Source organism: Mauremys reevesii, linkage group 8, assembly GCF_016161935.1.
Source record: "Mauremys reevesii isolate NIE-2019 linkage group 8, ASM1616193v1, whole genome shotgun sequence".
Taxonomy (NCBI): Eukaryota; Metazoa; Chordata; order Testudines; family Geoemydidae; genus Mauremys; species Mauremys reevesii.
In genome coordinates, this window is record NC_052630.1 from 98,413,348 (window position 1) to 98,426,102 (window position 12,755).

Here is a 12,755-nt window from a genome sequence, read left to right on the forward strand (position 1 = left end):
GCTTGCTCTTGACCCCTTACGTGGGTTAAAACTAGGGTGATCAGATGTCCCGATTTTATAGGGACAGTCCCAATTTTTGGGTCTTTTTCTTATATAGGCTCCTATTTCCCCCTACCCCCGTCCCGATTTTTCACATTTGCTATCTGGTCACCCTATTTAGGCCTTATAAGAGATTTCTGCTAAAGGGAGTTGCCTGTGTGCCATTTGTTATCACCCTTGTTTGAAGGAACTGGACTTGTGTATTTGTAAATAAATTACACCAAACAAATACCTGACTCCATATCACCAATTTCTGTTCCACGAGGGAAACTGACTTGCTATGCCAGGAATTCAGCTACTCTTTGGCAAAGAGGGGAATAACATGTAGTGTTTTATAGTGAGTAAGGTAGTAGTAGTATATGTAAAGTATAGTGGAAATTGATCCCTTGAATAGGAAATTACATTCTGTAATCTACTAATTTGTTTTCACTTTTGCATGTAGTTTTGCAAATTTTAGGGGTCTACATTAAGTTTGGATAGGTAATGTAAATAGGTGAGAGGAGCAGGATGATATGGCAATGGTGAACTAGCTGAAAAATTTGTTTACTATGTTTTGTGGGATGTTCCACATCTTTGCAAAAAATCACACTGCCTGTTCTACTTCGCACCAAGCTGAGCGATGTTCCACAGATGAGTGAGAGAAGAAAAATCCCCCCAAGCAGCCTAGGGAAAAGTGCACTGAGTTGGGAGCCAGGAGTTCTGATCTCCTCTCTACCGACTACTGTTATATTTCTATGCACTTGTGATCTTTTATTACTGAGCAAAGGCTCCTGCCATAAAAAGCACTCAGGTATCATTCCCCTGTTTTACAAGTAAGTTAACTGAGAGGTTTCATGCAGTCATTTCAGGATAGCTGGGAATGGAAACCAGGTCTCTCCTATTACTCCAGAGGGAATTCTGTGCCAAAAAATTAAACACACATTTTAAAATTCTGCAAATTTTATTTGTCAATAAAGAAAAGTGGCTCCAGCATGGCAGCAGGGAGCACAGGTCACTGGCTGCATTGAGGTGGGAGATCACCCTTAAGCCCCCACATTGTCTGGTACAGGGACTCGACAGTGAGGCTGCACTTGACTGACACAGTGCAAGGGATGGGCCTCCCCCAGAAACACCCAGGCACCCTGCTCCTCTGTGCCATGTGCACCGGGTGTGGGTGGGCAGGCTCAGCTCAGCAGGTTCCAAGTGTGGAGGGGCTTAGTGTGGGGGGGATCTAGGTGTGGGGTGAGATGTTTCTGTGTGGGGCAATCTGGGTGCAGGTGGCTCAGTGGGAGATCTGGATGCACAGGGGCTTGTTGTGGGGTTCTGGGTGCAGGGGCAATGGGTCTCTGGAGGAGATCCAGGTAAAGGTGGTTGGGGCTCAGTGAGGGGGAGGGAGTCTGGGTGTGGGGAGATGGGGCTTGGCACGGGGTCTGGGTGTGGGGAGCTCAGAGGGGCATCCAGGTGCCAGGGGAGTGGGGCTTGATGGGGTGGGGGTTCAGGTACAGCTGGTTGGGGATCAGTGGGGTGGGGGTCTGGGTGTGGGGGGGCTCTGAGTGGTCCAGGTTTAGGGGGGTAAGCCTTGTCAGGGTGAAGGTTCGATGGGCCTGCTTAATAGGGGTGCCCCAGCTGATGCCGAGGGGATGCCACTTGCTGGGCTTCTGCTTCCCCCCCCCCCATGATTCCCCTATCCCCTTTTCTTCTCCATTCCCATCCCCTCACTCCCATATTCCCCTCCCCCTGCCCTATTCCACTCCCCCACCTTCCCCCTGCCTCTTCCACCCTCTCACTCTTCCCACCTCCCCTTACCCAGCCCCACCGCGGGCACTCACTTTTGCACAGAAAACAGGAAGGCTTCCAGCACACAGAAGGGGAAAACGACTGGCACTAGGACCCAGGAGACGTCGTTCAGTTGCAGAATCAGCGGAGCCCAGACACGGCCTTCTTCAGCTGGGCAGCTCTGCGCTTGCAGAAGTGAGCGGGGGGGGGGGGGGAGAGTGACAGGTAACTGAGGTAAGATATAACATATAACCTTATCTATTTTGTCACGTAGGCTTTCAGTACAAAAAACAAACAAACACACACCATGAAATTTCTTATCCTTGATATGTTGTCTGAAACCACTGGACCATACACCACAGCCAACCTCCAGATCATAGCCTCTTCCAGAGCCAGGAACTGATCCGAAGATTCCTGATCTCAAAAATTCTAGTGATATCGGGCAAATAGTTGTGTAACCCAATAGCAAAGTATGTCAAGTTCCCCTTTAGTGACTGGTCCATATAGAGGACAGCAGTTATGCTCTTCATGCAAATGGTCATGGTTTCTGATGGGAAACTGAAGACCCAGCATTCAAATTTTACTGATAGCCCATGTAAAGATCTTTTTGGTTTCATATTTGGTTTTCCTGCTTTTTGTTTTTATAAAATCTCTTTAACAAAAAAAAAAAGTCAACTGGTTTATTTAAGTGAGAATATATCCTTAAAAAACAAGTTATATATTTTTAAAAAGTTAGAATTTGTCAATTATAGCATGTGCAACAAAATAAAGGTGTTCCACATTTTTATGTAATTTCTCACACATGTTGATCACTTCTTTCACCTGTACTAGGAAGAGAGCTTGAGACACAAGCCCTTGTATCAGAAGCCTGATCTAAAGTAGTGGTTAAAGCTTTCCTGACATAAAGCAAAAATCAGGTTGTGAGCAAGAGGAAGGCCCTGCTCACAGAATCTGGCAAGAACACGGCTGATATTGCAAAAACACACATTGCTAGGCGGTGGTAGGCACAGGGCACTCATGCAAACACATTCCAGAAGGGTGGTACCAGAACACCTCGATATCAGTACGTTCCCTAAAGATAACAGGAACATGCTGACCCATACTAAAGATAAGGTCAGGATGACAGAATGATGGATAGAGATGTTTTGATCAAACCAACATGTATAAGATAATGGGTGGTAACAACCCATGTCAGGGGGCAGTAACTGTCAGAGGGGCAACATGTAACTTGTTTGTATTGGGGTATAAAATGAAGTCTCAGAGGGAGTGTCTTTGGCTGGCCTAGGGGATAAGGGAAAGTCCTGCCACTAACTGAGCTAGTCCATTGCAACGGGCATACATGTGTTAGTGTACCTGTAACCATTGATCCAGGGCATTAGGACCATGCTTCATTAACAATAAACCTGACCAAGTTCCTTTGCTGTGGTTATTGTGCAGTTTGATCAAGGTCTGCTGTGCCAACTATTTGTGCAGAGCTGGGACAGCACTCAGGAAAAAACCACACACAGATGCAGTCAAACATCTAATTACATCACCCACAAGCTTGTTTGAAGGTTGGGAGATTTGCATTTAACTGGTCATTTCCAGACTTCTTACATTTAAACTTTTTTTTTTTTTTAAAGGTGTAAAATTTCTTAAAGAAAGTAAAATTTTTAGGTGTTAGTAGGACTCCATTGAAACACACTTGCAACATTAACATTTTTGAGAGGTTTCTTTTTGGTGGGGAAATTTCCTTCTTTTGTAGAACTCTGTCAGAATAAAATTAAAGATTATTATATCAATTTTACACTGCATGAATCAGAATAATGTTCTGGCCTGGCAGAGACCTTAAAATGGACTGACACTTTAAGTCCCGTTTATTCTGCCAATGTGGTGTAAAGCAGCCTTAATGTCAATGAAAATCAGGTCCCAAGAATCTATACATTCTGATAGCTCTCAAGAGGTGCACCAAAGTAGGGCTCCCCTACTAGAGACTGAGTCCATAAGAAGTTTTGGGGTAGAGAGAGAAAAAAGATCCATGGCACTGAGAAGGAGGACAATGGATGGTGGAGGGGAATGCAGTGGAAGTCTTTTATTCACAATGAAAACTTTAAGCATGTTAAATGTTTAAATGTGTAAAGGCTTTAACATGGTTAAGACTCCACCTTTCTTGTTTGCCTCTTTGTCTCCCTTGAACCCTCTCCATGCCTTTGATCTCCTGCACCCTCTTCTCCTCCCCTGTGTCCTGCAAAATATGTACAGTAACAAGCCAAATTGAAGGAGGATCGATTTCTTTCTGGAGAAGTTACAGGATATTGACAAATCTAATGTATAATGGTAAAACAGATCATACTTGAAGTGATAGCTCCCAAACCCAGATTTGAACCTGACTCTCAGAAAAGCCTAAGACGATCTACAGAAATAATTTCAGATGTTCTTGGCCTCCTACCTGGGCAACAATCCTCACTCTTTTTGAATTGCAAGTCTCAACTGAACCAGGAGGGAGCAGATTACTTGTAAGGATCATGCTGTTTTTACTATATATATTTGTGTCTTGTCAAGAGCAAGTCTTGCCAGTGTGTGTAACATTCAATAAAGTTAGTGCAGTTATTTACTTATACATATGAAGTCTAAAGCAATGTGTTATTTCTTCTACCAGCAGCATACACTATTCTCAAGAGCATCTTCTGAATCTCTTGAATGATGCTACATTAATCCTTAATTTCCCTTTTTCGAAGGAGGCCTCGGTGCCAATGCCATAATCGCCTGCTGCTCATGAGGGGCAGCGCTGGTTCACCAAGAGATTTTGAGCTACCTAAGCATCTGCCCGCTTCCCTCAGTGCAATGCCAAGGGCGAGCCCCACAGGCCAGTCATGCCCCTGTCGAGGGCTGGGAAGCAGCTGCCAGGCTATAGGGGCCCAGACCCAGTCCCCAGCTGGTGAGAGGCCAGAGTGGTTTGGTGATGGGGGGAGGCGGGGGGGAGGCACCTTCCCCCGAGTAGACACCAGGGCCTAAGGCAGAGCAGCAGGGCTGGGACTCCCAGCAGGCCCCGCTTGGCGAAGGGCTCGTCGGCGTGGGGCAAACCCCGCAGCCGGCTGCCTCGACACGGCAGGCTCGGAGCCACCTGTCCCGGGCTGGGGAGCGGGGGTGCGAGGCCAGGAGAGGCGCCTCCTCGGGACTGCATTGACAGGGGCCCATCATAGGCCCGTGGGCCCTTTAAATCCCTGGGTTGGGGGGGGGCAGAGGTTTCTCTACGGGTCAGCCACGCCCCCTTTCCCTTGCAGTGGGGGGGTCAGGGGCTGCCCCGCCTCGAGCCCCCCGGGATGGATGGGGAGGGGCCGGGGTTGGAGGTGCCGCCATCCCCCTCCCTCCGGGCAGGCGGAGGTGTGAGCCCCCCTCCCCCCCACAATGCAGTGCGCGGCGCGGCTGACATGGCGGCCGGGCCGGATTGAGCCGCTCGCATCGGGGCCTCCAGAGCCGGGCATGGGGGGGGCGCAGCCTCAGCGCCCCTAGGGCAGCAGCCAGGTACCGGGCTCGGGGCGTAGGGGAGGCTCCTGGGAGCCCCGAGGCCTTCAGAGGCGGCCGCTGCTCCCCTCCCTGCTCCTGGGCTCTCCCCTCGGCTGGGGGCGGCGGCTCCTGGGGACCCCCCGCCCCCGGGCCTTCCCCGCCTCTCCCCGCGGGGTCTCCCGCTTACCTGGCACTGCTCCCGGTGCCCGCCTGTGGTGGGACTCGTCCTGCCCACCCCTGCTGCTCCCGCTGGGGAAGCGCCGCAGTTTCTCTCCCTGCTTCTGGCCTTCTGTGGAGGGGGCAGGTGCGGGCGCTAAATAGCCCCTGGGGGTGGGAGGCTGGGCCGGGCCTGCCGTGGAGGTCCTTGGGTGGGAGGTATGACAGACAGGTACACAGCCTTAGCAGTGCTCTACCTTTCCCCATCCAAGGGGGGGGGGCAATGGTTGGCGAGAGGAGACTGGTAGCCCCATTCTACAGCTGGGGAAGTGGAGGTGAAGCAACTTGCCCAAGGTCACACAGGAAGTCCATGTCAGATCCCTAGTGCAAAAAAATCTCCCAGCTCCTGATCCTTGGTGATAGCCAGAGTGCTGTGCTTCATGTTTATTAATATATTACTCTTTTATATATATGCTTTCATATCCTGTTCAAGTGATTGTTTTCCTCCTTACTTGATCTCAATGTATGTTTGAGAAGTAACAGAATTGTTCATGTTTCACATTGCCTAAGAAGAATCCCTCTCCCCTCCCATTGGCCATTCTTCCTTGGGTATATCTTGACAGGTAAAAAGGGTGTGTGTTTCAGTCGTGTTTACTTAGCATGACAGAATAGCCTTGTTAAGATGCAAGCTAACGTGTCTGAAGCTGTGTTAGCTGGCCATGTTGCAGTCTGGGTTCCCCCATTATACTGTAACACAGCCAGTGAACGCAACTTCAAACTTATTAGCCTGCATCTTAACATGACTTTTTAGTTGTGTTAAACTAACTCAGTTGAAAAACACACACTTTTGCCCATCAAGACAGGGCTTTCTTGATTTTTAACCTCCATGGTAATTCATTATTTTAATGTTACATTCGGAAGATAAACTGTTGGGGGCAGGCTTTATGTGGTTTGTAAACTAGCATAATTCCCTGCTTTCTTCTTAGCCAGTTGCATTGTATTTTAATCAGTTTAGGATTTCCCCTTGTATGCTCTAATATCCTAGGAATTTTAGTGACAGTTACTGCACTCCGGTGCTACTTGTAAGGTTGGAAGAACCATATTAGCTGTTTCTAAATCATGTACTAAAGTTTTGGGGGTAGTGGAGTGGAAGGGATCTTTCTTTCCTAGAATATAGAGTCATCCATCCTACAAGACCCCAATATTCCTTGCAAACTGTACACAGGGATCACTTTAGCTACTCTTTTCCTGCTCTTATGTTGGCTTAAAATAGGTACAAATGCAGCTGAATGAATGAATACATGCTTTTGCCATATGTAGAGGATTTGTCAATTGGCTGAAAATGTCAGGTTACTTTGAGCCTTCTTTTAAAGATGTCTCAAAAAGTAGCAGTAAACACTGAATATAAAGCAAAACAGGCAGATGTAGACTTATTTTCTGAAATATTGAGTTAATCATTAGAAAGGGACTGTCATACGAGGTACAATATTAAATTATATTTAAACATGGATGTAATAACCTTGCATGTGCTGTCTCACTCTACTTTCTGCTGATTTGGGTTCCTGGACAATATGCATTAGATCCAGGATTCCTCCCTTCTGTTTGAATCTACTGAGAAGTCATAATGTTTCCGATTTTCAGTGATACTTGTGCTCGTAACTCACGTGGGTGCTTTTGATAATCCAGCCCTAAATGGTTATGACATTATTTCCATGATGAGGGGTGACCCACCCAGCCACAGAAGAATGCAATTAAGTATGACTTAATTGCATCATCTGGCAGAAGAAGCTAAGTTTGGAGGAAGAGATCTCTTATCCAAACATATCAGCAATTCCACCTCCTGCAAAGTATTGCTTTTTGTGTAATAGTTCTGCCAAACCTACCACAGTATGAAAGTCCCCCTATAAAGGTGATTTTTTTGGGTTAAGTTATGGCTGTCCAGTGCACGTAGGAGGAATGGGAACAGGGGGTCCCTTTCTCCACATGGTATACCTCCAAAACCTCCATAAGAGCCAGCCATGATTTGGCTGTCTGCACTCTGTAAACCAGGGGTCAGCAACCTTTCAGAAGTGGTGTGCCGAGTCTTCATTTATTCACTCTAATTTAAGGTCTTGCGTGCCAGTAATACAGTTTAATGTTTTTAGAAGGTCTCTTTCTATCAGTCTATAATATATAACTAAACTATTGTTGTATGTAAAGTAAATAAAGTTTTTAAAATGTTTAAGAAGCTTCATTTAAAATTAAATTAAAATGCAGAGCCCTCTGGACTGGTGGCCAGGACCTGGGCAGTGTGAGTGCCACTGAAAATCAGCTTGCGTGCCACCTTCGGCATGTGTGCCATAGGTTGCCTACCCCTGCTGTAAACAAACACATGGAAGGAAGGTGCCTGCAGTACTGAATTACTCGCGAGGGGTATCTGGATAGTCAGGGGACCAAGGCCATGGTGGTCTTGTTCTACCTATGCAGAGAAGAATGCATGGAGATCTGTTTTGGGAAGAGTTTCAAAAAGGGGGAGTGGGGGCACAATTTGCCAATGAGCACATTTCCCTTCAACACCCCTGAAAGCAAAACACTTCCAGCCATTGCCTCTTGTGAGCTGGATTTCCTCTGTTGTGTTGTGGCTCTGCCTGTAGAATAATAATTTTGCTTTTTGTAGTCACAGTGTTCTTTTTATAAGCCAGTGCAAAAACTTGTACAGCTGTGAGTAGATCCTAATGTTTTCTAGGTATTGGAGTATTGGTCTTCGGTATTCTTTTCTAAATTTCAAAGTTTCTCTCTATTATCATTGTCCCTGTCCCACTGAATGAACTGTAGAAGAGTTTAGCATAAATTACTAACCACACACAAATTAAAGTCCTGATCATGCCACTGGCTCATATGGACCCAGTTGCAGGATCAAAGTCTAATGTATTACTCAATATTTATAGTTCTTTTTACATTACCAGTCAATGTACTGATACAGCCTAAACTATGAGTTGGTGGTAGTCACAAATTGTGTTTAACTTGTGGATAATTCAATAATTTTCTCTTGAACTTTGCAGTATTATAATTTACGAAGTTATTGTACACTGTCCTTTGACTTTAATGATCCTGCAAGTAAACCCAGTTTTTTTATTCAGAATCACACATGTACAATTGTATATACAGTACATGGTTTCTAATTAGCCCCCTTTGGCTATGATGTTACAACAAACCTATACTTGAACTAATTTTGTTTGCAGATGAAATTCAGTCAATTTCCATTATGAAATCAGCTCTCTTTTTCTATGACAGTGAGGCTGACAATAATAGCTGATATTTCTAAATGCAACCATTGTGAAGCAAGGCTGAGGTAAAAGCCTTTTATAAATACTTTTTAAAATATAAAATTGGCAGTGATAAGTAGCTTCAAAATTTCTTTCTTTACTAAAATAAGTGTTGGTTTGTGAGACTGCTATCAATAGTTTGTTTGCAGACTGCCAAGGCTCGGTCTGTATACCGAAGTGTTTTAACATATTCTCGCCACAGCTTTTCTACCATACAGATTCCTATGCCAAAACCATGTCAACTGCTTATGATTATTTCTGAAGTATTACATAGTTTGTGGAGTGCTTTGAAGACAAAGTGATGTCCTGTTTAAATGGTGTAGTAGAATGCATTCCTGAAACTTATAAAATACATACATATTTTACTGGCATTATTACAATAATACTTAGCACTTACAGGGCCTGATCCAAAGCCCATGAAAGTCAGTGGGTCCATTGATTTTAAAGGTCTCTGGATCATGCTCATAGTGTTTTTCCATCTGAACAATACCATAGCAAGATGAACTGTAACTAATGTTCACAACACCCCTCTCTGATAGGGAAATATTTTTAGCTTCATTTTACAGGTGGTGAAACTGAGAGAGAGATTGTGACTTGCCCAGCTGCAGTGAGAATTGTTAGCAATGCAGGAATTAGAATTTAGGAGTCCCCATCTGTTGGTCCTGTGCTGAGACCACACCCCTTTCTCTCTCTGACTTGTTCTTCTTTACCTAGTATGAAGAATGACAGCTCAGAAAAAGTATGTCTTTGCAAATAGAAATAACTTGTAGTAAGCATATCTTGTAAATGATGACTGTCCTGTATGCTTTAGAGATTTAAGGAAACAATCTTAATGCTTATACCATATCTAACTGCTAAATTTGGCATCAAACAAAATTGTTTTATTTACATCAAGCCAGTGCCAATAGGCAGCTGTATAATGCAGATATAAAGCATTTGATCCATGCTGAAACTTTGCATGGAATTTTTTCTATCAAAGTCTGAACTTGGAACAATACTGTCAAAACTATTTGCCCTCAGAGTTAGGGTTGTAACACTGTTAAAATGATAACTTCTTACTGGATTTGTTGTAATGACAAATCTTACACATAACACATTATGCACATTGCATTCTCCTTCTACTCTTCCTGTTTGATTGGAATAGGATTCTTGTTCTTAAATATTGGTCTTTCTCATAGAAACAGTACTCTAATGTGTTGTCTCTCAGCATTTACATTCATTAACTAAAAAATACCTATGTCCTGGGTTTATTGGGGGTGGGTCCTTAAATGTAGAGAGCTGCAGTCACCAGTAGCCACTGACAGTGCCTCTTTGAATTTTAAATCTCTTAAATTTTGGTTTCATAACCTAATCCAGATCTAATTATATGAATGGAGATTTAACTGCTCTCAACTGTATGATAAGAAATACTTTGACTGTTGTCATAAAGTATGATAGAAGTTTGAATGGTTTGTATAGGCACCCAGGCACAAGTGTAGACCAAGGCCATATACAGTCTGGACACACAGTCCATTTCATCCCCCCCTGCACCTCCCTGCCCTCCCCGCAAGCATGTTGGTACAACAAAATCAGATACAAGATGTAAAGTTTTAAAAGGATAGTTAAAGGTAGTTTAAGTGCAAAATTTAACTTTTTTTTGGAGATGTGTGTGTGAAAGATTTTACAAAATGCTAGAAATGTCTTCATGAAATGTAATAAATCAATAAAAAGAGCTTTTCATACTTTTTGGATTAAACATTTCTCTGCAGTTTAAAGACTTTATATGCTAATACCGATTTAGAGCCAAGAAGTGAAACTTACAAGCTGTCAAGAAACAAAAGTGAAAATGTCTAGTTCTTTCATTGTGCAAGCCAAATGAATTGTAAAAATGGAGAAGAGTACATTAGATTTGATATAGTCTGTCAATTATAGTAATGTAAGGAAGTATCTTTTAAATAATTTATTTTATATAATTTTTTAAAGTTGTATTATTCAGTTTACGCTGTAGTTAGAAAATCTAAGTACTCTTGAGTAGGTGTTGCCTCTGAAATATTCACCTTTTTGCAGCCTAGAAAATACCCAAGTCTTAAGGACTGCCCACTTGTTTTCTCTTATAATTGTCTCAGAGATAAAACACTGCTGTACTTTGGCCATAATTAACTTAATTTTGATTATATTCTCTCTGTCAATATGTAACATTATATCATTCAAGTTCTTGTGCTATGAGGGTTGAGGTGTTTTAAATGTGACAAAAAAAAAATCCAGCTGAAGGAAATCTAAGGAAATGAATGGTTATCTTGATTAATATAATTTAATATTGAATATATTTCATTGTCCTCTTTCCTAACTACTGCAAGAAAATCTATTTGAGTGGCAACTTAGCTGTGGACTCATTTTTTCGAGGAACTCGACCTAGATCACCAAACTGTCTCATGGTAGTCACTGAATAGCCTTTAGCTAATGTAAAATAATGACTTTTGATCACTATCTGTGTTGGATTTGAGGCAGTGACCTAATGGTGAAATTACTCCATTATCAGTCCCTTGAGCCATCCAGTCCCCACAACTAACAATAATGATTTAAATTAATTAAAAAATTAAAATCTGATAAATAGTGGCCTGCTAAAATATGATCAGACTTACTGCCAGTGTCTCTAGTACTAGTAGCTATCTTGTTTTCAACTTTTTCTGCTATTTTTCTTTAATTTAGCAGCAGTTTTATGAAGAAAGGAGAAAAGAGAGGCAAACTTATGTTTTCACACGATGATAGTAGACTTGTTGTTCCACTCTAAAGATAAATATACAGTCCAAATTGCAATATCTGTCAAGCAAAGATAGATAAGCCCACATCACTATTTTGGAAAAATACTTTTTATTATTTATGTAGAAGCAAGGCAATTGATAGAAATGAGTCTTGATTTTTAGTAAAATCACAGAGCTGTTGCAGTATTGATAAGCACTCTTCAGTTATGTTGTTTAGAATACAAATTAAACTTCACATCTCTGATTTTTGGTATTGGTGTTGCTAGTAGTAACCAATATTAATAGCTGTTAACTGTCCATGTGTTTTCAGGTTGTACTATAATTTACAGGTTCTAATTCCAGTCAGCCTATGCAAGCTTTACTTCAATGGCTTTTATCACTAGTAGGAAGTCTATAAATTCAAGTATTTTTCAGGTGCATGAAAGTCAGAAACTGACTAGAATAAGAGTGAAACTGATTAGTCTGTTTTAATGGTCCGGGATGAGAAAAATGCAAAATAAATAGTAATAGTTTAGATTTTTAAAATTATTTGAGTTTTAATCTAAAGTCTTGTTTGTAACATAGGAAATTCTAAAAAATAGAACATTTTTTTAACCTGACATCGTCCATTTAACAGGTATAACGTTTTCAGTAGTCATTATAGCAGTGCCTTGTGCCTGCCAACTGGTGGTCAAACACTAGAACAGATTTAGCATATTAGCAGGGTTCCCAGTGCCAGTTTGGATTTGCTGCTTGCATATTGTCTCAGCCAAGACTCAAAATGGGACTCTGGTGCTTCACAGGCAGCCATTCTATTAGGTGAGCCAATAGGGAGAGAGCCAATGGGAATTGCAATAAACTCACTGTGGCTGGAAGTTTTGGTGGGTATATACTATGAAAAGGAGCTGAAGTCAGCTCTACATAGATTGATTTGGTCAACTCTAGTATTCTAATTCCACAACACACCCTAACAACACAGAGCTGACCGACAGATGTCTTGAAGGATTTTTTCCAGTAATATTAAATCTCAAAGAAAATCCTACAGGGTTCAAAATTACAACAACTAAAACCCAAAGGACAGCAGAGAGGGTGTGTAATATATGTTATATATGTTTGAGACATGTCTGTGAAATGGATGAAACATAGGAAAATTGTGACTGGGTTCTGATGATACCCAAACATCTTGAGATTCATTGTAGAGCCACAAAATCCCATGAGATAGTATAGCTTACAGTTCTCTGTGTAGTATTTTATCTCTCACTCTAGAGAGAGATTTTGAGAGAGGGAATGTAAA

General features: G+C 42.5%; 1 protein-coding gene and 1 long non-coding RNA gene across 9 annotated transcripts in view; one reads left to right on the top strand and one right to left on the bottom strand.

The window, feature by feature from the left end:
• Window positions 1–3: 3 nt before the first annotated feature.
• On the bottom strand, window positions 4–5,580 carry LOC120369901. The gene is made up of 4 exons (XR_005583487.1): window positions 5,468–5,580; window positions 3,939–4,018; window positions 1,848–1,975; window positions 4–936 (listed from the first exon to the last, which is right to left on the bottom strand). It is a non-coding gene; the product is annotated as an uncharacterized LOC120369901 (long non-coding RNA).
• Window positions 5,174–12,755, top strand: part of TUT4 (terminal uridylyl transferase 4) — a 73,049-nt gene continuing 65,467 nt past the window's right edge. For 4 of the 8 annotated variants that reach the window (XM_039483672.1, XM_039483666.1, XM_039483673.1 and 1 more), the window contains exon 1: window positions 5,174–5,298. The gene's annotated coding sequence lies outside the window, so the exon portion shown is untranslated. The remainder of the gene's footprint in view (window positions 5,299–12,755) is intronic. The other 4 variants (XM_039483667.1, XM_039483668.1, XM_039483671.1 and 1 more) reach the window with 1 other exon arrangement.